Consider the following 14,024-nt stretch of genomic DNA (forward strand, 5'->3'; position numbering starts at 1 on the left):
ACTTGGGCAAAGTGCTTTAAAGACCTTCAGCAACGTGGACAGCTCCAGGCAGTTTATGTGTGGGAGGGGGGGGAGGTGGCCATTCCCCTCCCACCACCTGTGATTCGCACATTCCTCCCCAGCCAGTGAGGGACGCATCAGTGTACACCATCACGTATGACGTCACCTTGCCCAGGGAAACCCCAGCTGACAGGGTCCGGGGGTTCCCCCAATATGACAGGTCTGACTGCAGAGAAGGAGGGATGGTCAGCATTCGCCACTTGTGGCGTATGGGTCGACGCGCTGACAAAGGAACCACCTCTGGATTTTCCTCATGTGGAGAAGCCCCAAGGGTACTACCATGTAGCCTGCAGACATCATGCCCAGAAGGCGCATGACGGACAGAAAGTATGCGTCTTTCAGATCCACAGATGTAAACCATTCTTGGTGGCTTACACATTCCAACACATGTCTGATAGTCAGCTTGTGGAATGGACGCTCCATGACGCACCGGTTGAACTGGGACAGGTCGAGGATGGGGTGGACCCAACCTGACTTTTTTGGAGTGAAAAAGTAGCGGGAGTAAAATCCCTCCTTCTCTTCCCCCAGAGGAATGCGGGAAATTGCTCCTTTTGACAGCAGTTCCCGTAGTTCTGACATCATGGCGTCTGACTCTGCCTGGGATGACACAGTTGTCTCCAACACGCCCGCAAAGCGAGGTGGGGAGGAGGCGAACTGGAGTGTGTAGCCCCGCAATATCAGTTTTGATATCCACAAGTTCATGTGTGTCAGCCTGATCCACGCAAGGGCTGTTGGGTTGAAGGGAAACTGCTCTTTAGAAAGACTGGAGTGGCCCTTAAAAGGGCCGTTGTGTTTCCAGTTTTCAACCGTGGAAGGACAGACGTTCCCCGCACCCCGTCATTGCCACCGTCGCCGCTGCTTGGTGGGTGGCTCCGGAGGCAGGTTTGACCAGGTGGGAGCCGCCTTCATGATCCTTCGGCCCTGTGAAACCTAGTAAAAGAAAGACTTTTTCTGGGTGAATGAAAATACATACAGTTTTCTTTACATTGATGGTCAGGTGGTTCTTTTTCAACCAATCATGTAAGAGGTGAAGATCAGATGATAGTTTGGAATTTATGATATTAGGATTTGAATCTGAGAGAAAAACCACAGTATCATCAGCGTACAGTAAGCATTTTGAACGTTTACACACTCGAGGGAAATCATTGATGTTTAAAAGAAAAAGTAAGGGTCCAAGAATGCTGCCTTGTGGAACCCCCATGTCACAGACTAAAGGTTGGGATATGACATGATTAATTTTGACTGTCTGCAACCTGTTCGTCAAATAGGAAGAAAGCATTTCTATCACAGATGGGGACAGTTTTAAAGAGTGAAGTTTGTTTAGCAAGATCTGATGGTTCACTGTGTCGAAGGCTTTACGAAAATCAATAAAAATAGCTTCAGTGATGTGACCTTTGTTGAGAGAATCACATAATTGTTCAGTGAAGAGTAGTAATGCCGACATGTTGATCTCTTAGCACGAAAACCATGTTGACAGTCACTGAGCCAGTTGTTAGTTTCAAGGTAAGAACTTAGCTGGTTATGCAAGACTTTTTCAAGCAACTTAGACATTGCTGGAAGTATTGCTATAGGTCTATACTTCTACTACTTATCCACTTTGACAGTAGTATCTACCTAAATTAACAATATGTGACCACTCCCATACCACGTTCAAGATTGTGGGGCTGCAACTAACCATTATTTCAAATATTGAGTAATCTGCCGATTATTTTCTCAATTGATCAATTAATTGTTGCAGCTCTAAAACACTGAGTGTTGAATATAACAGAATTCTTTACAAGACACTGCAACCGAAACCAAAAATAGTCATTTTTGGCCCAAGCAGTTCCATTAAATGGATCCACTCAAATTCTTCTTTGAGCTTTGATTAGCAAGTTTAAAAAGTAGTGAAGTCTCTTTTCTGTTAACCAAGGAATTTGTCCTTAATTGAGCAGTGCATGTCCTGAAGGAATCTGAACAGAGTCGTCTGCGTTTCTAAAACCTCTCACTTACAATACTTGTATCCGTCTGTATCACTGCCTCAGTCAAAATTCTCTGCTCCAACTTCCACTTGTTGTAAGAAATGATAACAGCAGTTTGAATTCAGCATTTTAACATTTACTACTTCTTTGTTTCTTACATTTTGGATGTTTACTCATCGTTGTATGGTATGGATTGGCCAGGAACCAAGCACCATAATGGATCTTTTAACCTTTGCCGTTAAGTGGTATGTGAAGAAAAAGAAAGGCATTTTTTTAAATAATTCTTCGGGTACTTTAACTTCAACCTGTTGGATTGGTTGAAACAAATTCTGGTGTGTTTTCTGGTTTGATTCAATTAGTTTGAGTTGGTGTGAAAGCTGCAAGTCAAACTCTAGTGCAAACAACCAAAACCTTATCATCCTGCTGTCACCATGCTTTTAAACAGTGTTGGGTGTAACAGTAATGTAACTACTTTTTTTGGGTAAAAAGTAGTGTAACACACTACTACTGAAAATTTGTTAACAAAGCGTAGTTCCTTTTTCAATTCGGCGCAACGTTACTTTTCCCATGGACAGATTTGACAGCGACACTGCTTTCTCAGCTGCGCACTTGCGCAATAGTCACAAGCTCCACACGGTACGTGGCAGAGGCTGGTAGGAGAGCAGCAACCATGGCAATGGCAAGCGAGAAGCCGCCGCCAACAATAACTTTTGAGGGATGGAGGTATTCCCACTACTTCAAACTCGTTGAAACTAAGGGGAGGAATGTGAGTGTAACGTGTACACTGTGTCCTGGCGAGAAACTTTTATCCACTGCCGTTAACTCAACACATAGAATCACCGCCACCGTTACAAACAACAGGTTGAATTTTGTTAAAGCTTTTAAGATGTATGCACCCCCTGAGCCTGACGAGGAGGAGGAGGATGAAGAGCAAGGTGTAGTTTTCACAGATGTGGAAGAGTTGTTTGGGACCACAGAAAGACAGTTTTCTCTTCCCCCGCATTTTAGGTGTGCTTCGCATACGCTCAATATGATCTTGTGCAATGACGTCCACAAATGGCTGTCATCCAACAGTGACTCAAAATGTACGTACAGGAGTACAACGGCGAAGTGCACTGCTCTTTGGACAAAGACAAGCCGTTCTACCGTGGCCTCTGAGATTGTCGATGAAATCTGTGGGGAAAAAATATCGTGCCTACATCAACAAGGTGGAATTCCTACCACGATGCCTTGTCCCGTATCAGTGACATCCCGGCCCAAGATTTGAATACGCTTTTTACTAGACTGACATCAGAGCCAAGACCAAGCGTGAACATCTATTCCTAAAGGAATAGTGCAGTGTTTTGAAACCGCTGACAGTAGCACTGGATATCTTGCAAGGTGAAGATAACTGTTACTATGGTAGTCTTCTACCAGCCCCGGAGACCCTGATGTCCAGGACACTGGCACTCCAATATGGACTGTCCAGGATGACAGCAGACCTACCGGGTGTAATTGTACAAGCAGGCCAATTTTTAATAGCCTATCTGAAAGTTAGGCATATGCCTATCCATTAACAGGCATTTCTTCTTAAATATTAAAATTTTAATGAAAGCATTATGCCTCCCTTGATAGAGTGAGCTTATGTCTTCTATATCATTTTGTCCTAGGCTATCAAGACGCGATTTGCACTGGTGTTGGAGAGAAGGGAAGCTTTATTGGCTGCCTTGACGTTGCCAAAAGTTTAAGTTCAATGGATAGGGGGAGCAGAGCGGAAAGAAGTGTTGTGTGCGCTGCTCATCACAGAGTGTCGCACTCTACCCCATGATGCAAATGTATTTGCCTCTAAGCTGTATTATGCCATTTTATTTAATTTACACAAGCCATCGACATCAAGCCATTTTTAAGATATTCTTTTTTCTGTTGGATTTAGATGAGGCATGTTTTATTTTGAGATATGACCCATTTTGATGTCACCATGTTGTTCCTTAGGAGCCTATTGATACTATTTTTTATAATAAAGAGTACAAAAGAAATACTGGTTATGTCCTCTGTAGTAGAACGTTATGTAGGTCTACACATTTAGGAACAGATATTGGGTTCTGTCCAAAGTCAAGCAACATAAAAGTAACGTAAAAGTAATGAGTAATGTAAAAAATTACTTTCCATAGGGGGTAACTAAGTAAAGTAACAGATTACTTGTTTAAGAAGTAACAACTAAACACTACTTTTTAAAAGTAACTTCCCCAACACTGCTCTTAAATTACCTTAATCTGCAGCATAGCCAATCTGGCGTGTATTTGACTTGTAGTTTAATAGAAAAACGGTGTGAAACAGACATATAACGTGTACGTAGACCACAGCAATCCCAGATCACTGCAACAATGTGTAGTGGTGAATTTGGTTAGATCAGCCCACATAGTATTCAAAGGATTTTGTCTGGGCCCTGAGGAAAAAAAGGGATCTTTTGACAATTTTTTTCCCCCCCAAGATAACAAGCAACAGTGATTTTGTGTCCGACTTGTTTGAAGATTTAGGATCTGTGATACCATGGCAGATTGAAATTTGCCGCAGACAGATTTTTAGTGAGTTTTATCAGTTTGCCCTGAATGCAGAAGTCCCTGGTCATAGTTTGTTTTGGCTGGAAGACAAAATGAAGAACAACACCGTCATCTCCCCTTAATCATTTTTGCTTGGAACACACACACACACACACACACACACACACACACACAACTTGTTTTTAATCCCCTTTGTAAAAATAATGAATTTTAATTCAAACAACTGTGTATGTGTGTATGTTTATGTGCAACCTATTCAGCTACGAGAACTCCTGCGGGATGTTGCTTTAGACTAAGCATCTATTTGTTAGTCATCTTTTTAAATAAAAAGTCTAAAAACCACAAGAAGCCTCCCATATGGCATTAGGATACATGCTGCATCATGTTGCAAATTCAGTACTTGAGGTAAATGATTGTGTGTGTGTGTGTGTGTGTGTGTGTGTGTGTGTGTGTGTGTGTGTGTGTGTGTGTGTGTGTGTGTGTGTGTGTGTGTGTGTGTGTGTGTGCGTGCGTGTGTGTGTATTTAGTTTAAGAATTTTCCAATTTAGGCAAAACCAGCGATGGCTAATTTTCGAATGATTAATTGCTACAAGACTTTGCATACCGCTACCGTATGGTCAAACTGTAAAAGTTCATTATTTGGTGCCCAACACACATAACAATTGCCAAAACCCTAGTCTCCATGGCGTCATGACAAAGCATTTGTATATTGTGAAAAGTGCAGAAATATCAACTGGAACATCAGCCAGTATCTTTCTCAATTGTCTCAACACAGACTTCCTTGATAAGAAAACCAATCATGTCACACAGTTAATCAATACGGGTTGCTTCGGTTCACATCAGCCTCCTGGACTTTGTACATCGTAAGATCAGTGTGAATAAGTGATGAAAATATACAGCAAATGTCAAGGAATCCAGCAAAACATTTATATAACCTAGAATTATCTGTGGGAAGATGTTTTGTTTTCTCTTCTGCTCTGTTGCACTCTGAGAGTGTGTGTGTGTGTGTGTGTGTGTGTGTGTGTGTGTAAATGGTTGAGTGATATTTGAAATCTGAAGATAAATAAGCTTAGTTGGACGGTCGAAAAAAATATGGAGGAAGAGAGGGGAGTCGCATAAAGGAAGAATAAAAGGAGTGAGATAGTGACGGAGGTGAGGGACGGAGTGTACCGGGAGGGCAGGGTGAGTGATGGAGGGATGATGATAGGTGGGAGTATAGAGAGAAGGAAGAGGGAGGGGGGAACAACAGTGGGAAGGATGGAGGAGGAACAGTATGTCATGCATCGTTTTATTCTCATCCAGAGGCCAGTGAGAGGAGGCAGATATACCTGCTGATTATTCTGTTGTATTATCTAACACTAAAGAGGGAAATGTGTTAGATAAGAGCTGATGTTGATATACAGCAAACATTAACACTCTTCCCCTTCCTTTTCTTTCTCTTCACCTCTCAACTCATCTATCCTGATTCTTCTTCCCGTCTAGGGTTAGGAACCGAAACCCAGTTCGAAATTAGAATTGATTTCCAAATGGCAAGGTACCTGGGTACCCTTAAAAAAATCCCATGTAAAGTTTAGCTGGGGAATTTTGGAAAGATTCCATTTTTGATTTACTATGGTTAGTTGGCTAATAAAAACTAAATGTTGACAAGTATGTAGTAGCCTATGCTGATTACTGCGTGCGTGCATGTCATTGACAAATATAGGGAAGACATTCAACTGAAGTTGCATTAAATCAGGTTGTTTTAACCAAGATTATGCTGCAAGATGTGTTTTTTTTTTTCCAACTACATTTAAGTTCCCTGTTATAGACTAACAGTATTATAACAAGCAATATTAGTTAAATATCCAGTTTATTCCCATTAATTCCCGTTAATTCCCGGAATTTTCCAACTACATATGGCGCTCTTTCTGGACTGGATGACGCTGTGCAAATCAATACTTTTTGTTTTGTTTAGGCAGTATGGGCAAGAGTTGCGAACACATGTGTCAGCTGTGCGCCATTGACCGCAGGTTTTTTACTCTGCACCCATCGCCCCCGGCTGTTTGCTGTCAGCGCAGCCGCTGTCTTTCTCTCACTCGCACACGCTCCCTACACACACAGTCACATACATCACAGTGGTATGTTTTTTCCAAGTCGCAATGAATATTCTTTTACGTTTTAACTCATATGTTATTTATATTGACTGCCACTTCAAGCCTGCCTGTGTCCGTCTACGTGCACCGTGCTGACAGACAAAGGCAGAGTGGAGTGAAGTCTAGGGGAGAAGAGCCAATGTAGTAACAATGCTTGTGAAATAAAGTCCAGAAAATTATTTTAATGAAATGTTTTTCGGGCAACTGGCTGATTTTATATGGCCTGATGTATGTTGGACCCTGTGTTATTTCGGCGGTTTACAGTGCAGTAAGAATACGTACAGTAAGAATGAAAACAGATTATTATTGAGTTTAATAACAGCACCCAAATTAAATTGAATTAATTAAGTATTGAATTAATTTACAGGTTCCATAAAGTGCAGCGAATATTAATTGTGTTGTGTAAAATATGTTTTTTTCCGTGAATTAAGCACGGGATCTGTTTTCACCCCACCCCTCAAAGAATCTGAATCAAGAATTGTTAAGAACAGGAACCGATGAGCAGACGTGGAACCGGTATCATTCAAATCCCAACGATACCCACCGCTATATCTCCTTCTCCTTTCTTCCTCTCCTGCTTGTCCTCTCATGACCTACCCTGTTCTCTTCTCTCCTTTACTGTTTTGCTTCCTCTCTTATCCCTTCCTCTCCTTTCTTAGCTTCCCCTTTCCTTTCATCTCCCTTCTTCCACAGTATTCTAAAAGGAATATCCTGATTTGCATCCAAACTGGAACAAAGAAAAAAAAAACATTCTTAAAAGATGTCTGAACTGTAGCCGCCATATGTTACATAACCAAGCTCTAACAATGCGAATAACTGCGCACGCGCACACACACACACACACACACACACACACACACACACACACACACTGGACAGGAGAGCGGATGTAGAGGTAAATAAAACTACACATGAAAAGCATCTCGCTACTACTGCATGTACGGTTCTGTCCGTGCAGGTGGATGTTCCCTTGAGACAGACGGTCTCAGACACAGCCCCAACATTTACATTCACTGTATATGTGGTGTGTATGTGTGTGGAGAAAACAAGGGGGTTACAGATTTCCATTTAAACTTTTGTTTAAATATTGATGTTGTCACACTATACATCCCACACGTGAAGAAAGGCAAGCATTATCCCAGTACTCTCTTCCTTTCCCTCTCGCACAGAGGCAGCTCAGATTTGGGGAAGCAGTAGCACTTCTCATTTGGTATGGTGAATATGAGGAAATGGCTGTGTTGTTGCGTGAGTGAAGGCAGAAACAGAGTGGCTTACCTGCCATGTAAGAATGAATGTTTGATGAGGCTGATTTTGTCCCTTGACACATTGATGAAATGTTTATGGGCCAAAAAGGAGGGGAGCATGAGTGTGTATGTGCAAACGTGTTTGCATGTGTGCGACTGAATATGTGCCTACAGTAGACATAAACAGGTTTGAATTCAGACATGTGGGTGCATAAGTGTGTATAAAGTAGGGTCGTGCAATTAATCTGATTTTGAGCACAATTTTGATTTCAGCTCCGAACAGTCACAAAAACAATGTAATCGAGAAAAAACAATAATTTTGCACATTACGATTTGCAAGTAAACTCTTATTCTGTCTTTTGTTCTGAAGGGGAATTAAAAAAGTTCAAATGGGAAAAGAATTAATGGAAATGTCACAGCACAATGTATTTAACTGTTTCACTGTTTTTTTAAGTTCAATAAATGCAACATCTGTCCAAAAGTCACTGAGTAATCATGTTAAAGTCCTCATATTATGCTCATTTTCAGGTTCATAATTGTATTTAGAGGTTGTACCAGAACAGGTTTATGTGGTTTAATTTTCAGAAAACACCATATATTTGTTGTATTGCACATTGCTGCAGGTCCTCTTTTCACCCTGTGTAGCTCTCTGTTTTAGCTACAGAGTGAGGCATCTCACTTCTGTACCATCTTTGTTGGGAGTTGCACATGCGCAGTAAGTACTGCTGGCTTGTCAGTTGCAGAGCATGAGGGCGTGCCACACTAGCAGCTAGGCGAGCATTATAACGTGTGTAACAAAGTGACGCACGTTCGTCACGGAAGTAAAGGCTGGACTACAATAGAGCTGTTTGGAGCAGTTTGTGAACAGTGTTTTCTCTGGACTTTGGGCCTTTTCACTTTGTAAACCTATAACGTGCACAAAAAAGATGTAACACAATAAAGGAAAGGGAAAAAGCCCAAAAGCATAATATGAGCACTTTAAATAATCTTCATTAAAATATTGACCGAAATAATTGCGATTATGATTTTTTCCATAATCGAGCAGACCTAGTATAAAGTGTCCACGGGTGATTTTGCGAGTCTATATATATTCGTTAAGAGTCTGTACAGTATTACAGAAATAAATTATCAATCTGACCTAGAAAAAGGTTAAAAGTGTCTGGAACAACAGAAAACCAATTATTTGCTAACCCAGTCAGGAGGAAGCCAGTATATATGCTAGTACTATATGCAGCAAAAACAACTGAAGCAAATGACATTTACTTATATACCCCTGATGCAGATTAAATGACAGGAAGAGTGTGTGCAAGATTTGTGCGTTTCACCGAGCACACACTCACAATAGAGAACACATGACCAAGTTAGTGGCAGTGAATGCAAAACAGCACCTTCCCACTACTGTGTGTGGGTTTGAAAACCTAAAGAGCCAACAGACAAACACAATGAGTCTCCGGTTATTTCTGTGTGTGTTCTGTTGCTAAGGAAAAATATGTAAGCAGGAGCTCCTGCATATATTACACAATCTGAAAAAGAGGGTACCCAGTGAAGAAAGTTAACACTGTTGGCTGCGTATGTGTCCTTTTTACTCACTTTGCAATGACTTGTAAAGAACTGAGATAAGCCAAAGATCATACTATCCATAGTCTCGCTTTGCCAGACCGTCCACACGCTGCGGAGCGGAGGAGGGTCTGGCTAGTCCACACAGCAATCCGGGATGGGAGAAAAACGTGCTCTGGTTTATTGGCATTTCTTCAAAACAATCACAATCGTCATGGGCGGCGCTAAGCTCCGCACGGTTCCGCTGTAAAATAGTTGTGTGTGAGAAAATTTGACAGATAGTCTAGCTAGCTGTCTGGATTTACCCTGCAGAGATCTGAAGAGCAGTTAAACATTACTCCTTATAAATCAACCCTTGCCCTTGAGCAAGGCTTAACTCAACCCCTTAACCCAACCGCTCCAGTGGAGCTGCTCAGTGGCCAGCAGATCAGACTGTGGTTGTACTGGGCAGCTTCCAGGTAGGAATGTGTAACTGTGTGATTGTGACAGGTCGTCGTTGCAAATGAGAATTTGTTCTCAATCGACTTACCTGGATAAATAAAAGGGAAAAAATAAAACAGTGGTTTTGTGAGAATATTTGGCCGGAATTTAATAACCTAACCTGTTCATGAATGAATAGGTGTGTGATGGTTGGAGTGCGGCTGGCTGTGAGTTTCTGTTTTGTTGTCTACTTGTTATTTCGGTTTTCCATTATGCTCCCCTGTCAGTCTCTGTTGGCCCTGCCTCTCTGTCTCTCTTTATTTTCCCCCCTCCCCTACTGCCTGCGCCAGCCAGCTGATTATGCAGACCTGCCCGTCATCCCACCATCACTTCTCCCGCCGTACACACCTGCCAGTCATCAACGACAATCAAGCCCAGTCCTTAAACCCCGGATCTACTCACCATCTTCGCTTGATTGTTGTTTCAGCCTTACTGTCACTATCTCCATCCCTCTGTCTCCAGTCAGCTGGCCTCGTCCTCCGGTCCCGTCCTCGCGGCTCCCTGCTCCACACTACCTCCGCTCCTCGCCTCGCTCCTCGGCCCCCAGCTTCTAGCGCCCCTTCCTCGAGCTGTCTTCCTGTTCTCCCTGAGCTCCCTCCCTTCTCCCAGCCGCAGTCTGTGCCCACATTCTGCTCCTTGGCGTCCACCTCCTCACTGCCCCTCTCCCTTACCTTTTCCCTTTACTCCTAATAAACCTTTTTGTTTAAACTGAGTTTTGCGTTTGGGTCCGTTCTGTCACTCCCCGTAACAATAGGTTTGTGTCTTTACAGATTTAAAGAGTGTAGGCAGCTGCATGATGAGGGAATGTTTTATGCCAGGACTGTCTCCTTTTGGCCTAAAGGGGCCTGACACACTTTGACATACTGTACATCCCAGAGAGAGACAGACCCAACTAGGTTTTATGGGAGCAGCTTTTGTTTTGGCAGCATCAATATCTTGGCATAACAATCTTGACAGCTTGAGTGAGAGACATGCATCTGGGGGAGACACAGGAACCTCAGAGTTGGGGAGGTCACTGCATGTTAACATGTGGTGTTTTAACTGTACTGTCTGCCTTAATTTCTCCTCAATCAAGATTCCATTAAATGCTTTAAGTCATCAAAGTCTCCCGAACTTTCATGAATCCAGAAATCAAGCTTCTCCTAAGTTTTTCTATAACACAGTAAACTGTTACACATGAGACATCAGTAAGAATTTTAAATCAGTCAATCCGTGTTTATCGTCAAAGTTTTTTTACTTGGAAATATTTCCTTTCCCTTTTGGCTGACAAGTAGATACAGCAAAAAAAATAAATAAATGAAAATGCCTGACTGTCAATGAATCACTGCTGATACGGAACACATTTCCAATGTGTGTGTGTGTGTGTGTGTATTATATATATATATATATATAAATAATATACAGTATTTCTTACGTAATAAAGCTCATTCACAGTGCTCCTTGTAGTTGCCAATATATATTTTAATAGCTGGTTTGTTTCTAAGCCGGTCTGAGTGATCACAAGGTCTTAAACCCAGCATCATCCCCACATGAAAGCCATCCTACCGGCAACGTTTCCATTTCTAAGAATCTACGCATTTCTAAAAAGGTTTTTGAGGAGGCAGTGAACCACGTTAAGGGTGAGCTTTAAGAGATAATATAATAGGATAGACATGCCTGTTCTGTTTGATAACCTTTTAAGCTCTTTTTATATTTTTCTCTACCTATGATTCACAAATTCATTGTTCTTTGTGTGTGTGTTTTTTTTTTGTGTGTGTGTATCTTGCTAGTTTCTTTGCCACGTGTCAGTTCACCTTCGAAACCGGTAACTGTTCCAGATGGAGGAATGAGACAAAAACAGAAGACTCTTTTTTTTTTTTAACAGAAGTGCCTTGAGTTTAATACAAACTTCATAAGACTTTATGGTTTGGAAGTTGGTTGACAAGACAAGATTTTAAACAAAACTTTATTTACTTTACTTTATTCAATTGAAAGTCACAAAATGAGCACTGTGAAAGGTTTTGCCACAAACTCAAATGACTGGCTTTTCTCCTGTATAACTTCAGACCTAATACTAACTGCAGTGTGAGCTTCTCATTTCTAATTCAAGCTGTGTGTGACCTTCTAACTGAACTACTTTAGAAAAAAAAAAAAAAAAAAAGCCAGCCCTATATGAACGTAATATCCCCATCTGTCCCCCTCCACATCTTTCTCTTCCTCTTTTTGTTGTCTAATATAGGCCTATATTAAAAACAAACAAATTAATAAATGTTCACCTAATGAGATGGATGATGTTGCTTTGCAGACGTTAATTTCAGGTCGACAGGTTCCAGTGATGACAGCCTCAATCTGAGATCTGGTTCAATATTAAGTCTGTTCCGATATTTTGCCTTCAACATGACCAGGGATGAAAGTCCTGATTCACAGAGGTAAGTGGTTGGAAAAGGCACAGGCCACTTCAGGGCTTTGTCAGACAGCTCGGGGTATTCTGTGGCAACTTTCAGCCAAAACGCAGGCAGGCATCTCTCAGAAAAGTCAATTTTTAAAGCAATGTCACAAGACAGTTCGGCCAAGCTGTCTTGCTCTCTGGAGGTGAGGTTTGTCAGGGTGTAGTCATCCAGAGTGGCAAACAGATTTCTTATCCAGTTCGCTGTTGTGTTGGGGGTTGGGAAATAAATCTGTAGCTGAGTTTTCAGCAGGTGCAGGTCCTGTCTGATATCATCTTGCACGGCACTTGAAAGGTACATTTCTGAGCTGTCTAAATCATGCGAAAGATTTGGAAATGAGTCATAGTTTGCCTCCTCCACGCACCTGGCCCACATCCCCATCTTCTTGATTGCTGCTTCAACTTTGTCTTGCGTATGAAAAAGAGTAACCGACTTCCCCTGTAGGCTCCTATTTAGTCCATTCAAGTGCTCAAAAATGTCAGACAGATATGCCAACTTGGCAAGCCAGTCTGCATCATTGAATCGGCCAGAAAGGTCGAACTTGGGGTCAAGTAGAAACGGTCTCACTCCTGATTTCCACCAACTGCAGAACGTCTGCGGATCGGCTACACTGCGTGTCGGCTCCGTGCTCGGCCGTCCTTCAATATCCACCATCTCCGGATTTGTTGCGCAACGGTTGCGGCCATGACTGACAGCTGAAGTCACGAGGACCCACGAGATCTCGCGAATTCACATATGATCGCGCGATATAACAGGATGTAGTTTCTATAAACAGAAACACAAAACCAACAGTTTGTTTCCATACATTATGACATTTTCAAGGCGTAGTGCAGGGAAATAAGATCCACCGTGAGCACGGTGTATTTTATTTTGAAAATTAACCGGATGTTTTATTTTGTTTCTGTGCACAATTTTCTGTCCCGCACTGTCTACCCTGTGCTGAATTGTTCCTATTGTTAGTCCTAATTTTTATGTGAATTTCCTGGTAAAATGAAGGTTAAAAAAACTATTATTTTATATTTTATTTTGCTTTTCTGCGGACCACCTGCAGTATCCACACGGAACACTAGGGGATCCGCGGACCACAGTTTGGGAATGACTATCGATTACTATCTCTCCACCGTTACTTATTCCATATGTACGGTGGAGTCTCTACACTCCGAGAACCAAGGCTACAACCTAACCAAGCGTTTTCTGGCAGTAGTTGAGACCAGTTGTTTTGTACTTGAATATGTCATTGTACAGTAGAGAGAGAGAACTAAAGCTTATTTTATGACTGATACACTACGCATGCACTGCATGTGTGTGGGTGGGTGCCGCAAAATGATCAGAAATGACATCCTGAGAGCTGTGGAAATAGAGAATGAACAAACGTGTCCAGGTGTGAAGCAGTGCAGGTATCTCTTTAAATGCAGAATCAATGCAGTGTACATTGAAAACAGCGCAGTGCTGGCACCCAGCCCCTGCAGCACCCTCCTAGCTGGCTGATGCTGGCACCATTTGGACGGTTGCTCGAATGAAAACACAGCAAAATCCATCACAACAAAATAAATTAATGAATACAAAATAAAAAATACATACAATTGAAAATGTTGGCCTGAAGACAAAAAGTAGAGTAGGTCAA

The sequence above is a fragment of the Perca flavescens genome, chromosome 3 (assembly GCF_004354835.1).
Source record: "Perca flavescens isolate YP-PL-M2 chromosome 3, PFLA_1.0, whole genome shotgun sequence".
Classification (NCBI taxonomy): Eukaryota; Metazoa; Chordata; class Actinopteri; order Perciformes; family Percidae; genus Perca; species Perca flavescens.